This window comes from Oryza glaberrima, chromosome 9 (genome assembly GCF_000147395.1).
Source record: "Oryza glaberrima chromosome 9, OglaRS2, whole genome shotgun sequence".
NCBI classification, from domain to species: domain Eukaryota; kingdom Viridiplantae; phylum Streptophyta; class Magnoliopsida; order Poales; family Poaceae; genus Oryza; species Oryza glaberrima.
Window position 1 is genome coordinate 2,112,034 of NC_068334.1, and position 3,398 is coordinate 2,115,431.

The following is a 3,398-nucleotide window of genomic DNA, read 5'->3' on the forward strand; positions in this document are numbered from 1 at the left end:
TTAGCAGCAACAGACATGATCAACTATGATGACGAAGTTGCCCATTGATAGCAGTAGAGTAGGCTATGTTGAAGAGGCTTGACAGGATATTGATGAAGATAATGATATCGTTGATCCAATCAATAGCAGTGTAGCAGTCAATGATAACAATGAGGTCTCCCATCGGCGGTTGCGTAGTAAGCCAAAAGTGAAGACAAAATAACAAGTCGGCGAGGAAAGTTAGTGATGACAGAAGCAACCGAAGGCGAAGACATAGTCACCCCTTAGCAAGGGCTTAGACGTCAGGGCCGATGAAGTAGAGGCGTTGGTAATGAGGTCAGTGACAATAACCCATCAAACTGTTGAGAAGATATCGAAGCTCGAGTATTTTCTTAATGTTGGCATGTGTGTGACGAAGATTGATGCAACGCCTCTTGATTTATAAAGATGGCAGTAGAACTTGGTGCTATAGCTACTGCTCTGAAGCGAAGACAAAATTGATGACTCCCAGAGTTGACTCGGCTAATTAATTGATTGCTTCATCTTGACATAAAGCTTGTCGAATTTTGAGCCATGTATTTGTGTAGCCCCCGACTCTTTAGTTAGTTGGAAAACAACTAAACATAGAGTCAAGAACTATAGCTTCTTGTCGTCGAGTAGCCATTACTGGAGTGAATAAATGTATTGAAGATGTCCGAGTAAAAATCTTGAATATTGGAACACCACTTGTTGTAGTAAAATAATACGGCATCATGTTTGGTGACACATGCCGAGATGTCGAAGCTCCTGTAGACATCGTGGTTGGTGAAGTAGCAAAGCTTGCGAAGTAGAGGCAATAGAGTTTGTCGGTGCCGAAGGTAATAAAGATGAAGCCGCTCCACCATGGTGACAAAGTTGCATAGCCGTGATGAAGTGAACACGAGTTAGCAGCAATAGAAGCAAACCGGTAGCGAAGACGCGTAGTTGTGAAGATAAAAGCACCAGTCGGCGGCGGCATAACCAGTCGACAACGGAAGACGATGATGTCCATCAATAGTGGTAGCGGTATAAACCAGACGTAGAGGCAAGGACACCAGTCAACAGCAGACGAGACGACCGGCGGTGAAGACGATAAGGCCAATCAACAGTGGCAGAATCATGCAGCCATGGAAGTGAAGAAACCAGTCGGCAGCAGACGTAGACAGCTTGTGTTGAAGATGATGACGCCTATTAGTCGTGGCGGCGACGTGGCCAGCCGTGAAGACGATAGCACCAGTTGGCGTCATATGAGGCGGCCGGTCGGTGAAGATGTAGGCGTCCAACAACGGCGGCATAATAGGCCAGCCGTGCAGGCGGAGACACCAGTCGGCGGCGGCGAAGGCAAGCTGGCGGTGAAGACGTAGACGCCCAACAACGGCAGCATAATAAGCAATCCGTGCAGGCAATGGCACCAGTCGGCGGCGGACGACGCGGCCGATCGATGAAGACGTAGACGCTCAACAACGGCGGCATAATAGGCCAGCCGTGCAGGCGGAAATAATAGTCGGCGGCGGACGAGGCGGTCGGTCGATGAAGACGTAGACGCCCAATAACGGCGGCGTAATAGGCCAGCCGTGCAGGCAAAGGCACCAGTCGACGGCGGACGAGGGGGCCGGTCGGTGAAGAAGTAGATGCCCAACAACGGCGGCATAATAAGCCAGCCGTGTAGGCGAAAACACTAGTCGGTGGCAGACGAGGCGGCCGGTTGGTGAAGACGTAGACGCCCAACAATGGCGGCATAATAGGCCAACCGTGGAGGCGAAGACACTAGTCGGCGGCACACGAGGCAGCGATGGTGATGTTCTGACTGATCCATTCCTGAAGCGTAGGAGATAAGCTTAAAGCCATGAATCCCTATTATGCACATCTGGATCTGGATCCTGCAGAACAAACATATAGGATGAGTAGTATCTGATGTAAATACAGTACTTAAGAAAAATTCAAGTATTTTAAAATGTTTGTAAATATGTATTTCTCCTCTTGTCAATTTTGATTTCCCCGAGCAGATGACTCCGTACGTTTAAACACTCTGTCCGACTAGTCATAGCCCCCAAGCATCGGGAGTCGGCCTAGGCACTTCCCAAACATGCATATGAGTGACATGAGTTCGTTAATAATCGAACAAAGTTTCACGAATCAGAATTTACTACTCGGGTACTTTTGCAATTGTAAAGAGCAGAAAATAAATTTATCTTATCTCTATGCTTTTGATTTATCCGAATAATACTTAGCACCTTGTGTTACTCGGTCCATCCAACGAGTCCCCGGGTGCTAGGAATCGGCCCAAAGGCAACTATCCATCGACAAACCAAACGGAAAGCATAGAAAGATAGAACTCCATAACTCGATAGGCACTTTTGTACTCAGATTATGTTGCAAGCAATCAAGATAAATATTATGAAAATTGTTTAAAAAATATGATATAACATCTGTAGCCCCTTTTGTACTCACTAGTCAACGGCGAACTAGTTGACATAGTGAGGCAGAGGAAAAGGAAAATATCATACAAAGAAAAAAATAATGGTGACTTAGCTTTGTAATATTCCCTTTGGTGATGGCAGAGGTGGCCAATGTGGGAACAAAGTCGTCCATCAACAACAATGAGGACACCAGTCGGCGGCGACGAAGGCGGTCAACGGTGAAAGCGAAGATGCCCACCAACGACGGCATAATAGGCTAGCCGTGTCGGCAGAGACACCAGTCGGCGGCGGCAAAGGCAAGCCGGTTGGTGAAGACGTGGACGCCCATGAACGGTGGTGTGACCAACCAACCGTATAGGCGAGGACACCAGTCGGCGGCGACGGAGGCAGGCCAGTCGGTGAAGACGTTGTTGCTATCAGCGGCAGTGGCAAAGGCAAGCCGGCGGAGTGGACTCGCGGCCAATTGACCGAATAGCTGGGATGTCTCGAGTCCATGACCAGCATAGATCATCTCAGTATGCCGCGTAATTATATGTGATCAACAACAACAAAAAATAACAAGAGATTAATCTGATATTTAGAGATCAATCTAATAAAGAACAATAAATTGGAAGAGAAAAAACCTGGCAAAGTCGAAGATTAAATCATTCAACTCGCCGAGATTGATTTCCTCGACCGGACTGACTTCGAGACGGAGAAAATTGGTCGTTGGTGTTGCAATGTGTCACTAGGGCTAATCAAGCAATCGACACTGAGATGGTGAGGCCTCCCGGTAGCAGTAGAAGCAGCCAGAAGAATCGGCCAGCCAGCCAACGACGATTATATGCAAGAAAAAACCCAGATTGATCAAATTAGTAGCAACTACAGAAACAACTCAATAAGTATATATGTCGATCGATGCATGCATGCAAATATGCAACATGGGTTTATCCATCCTCTTGTAGGTGCTGAACGTGCATGCAAGTCAACCCTGTAAAGAAC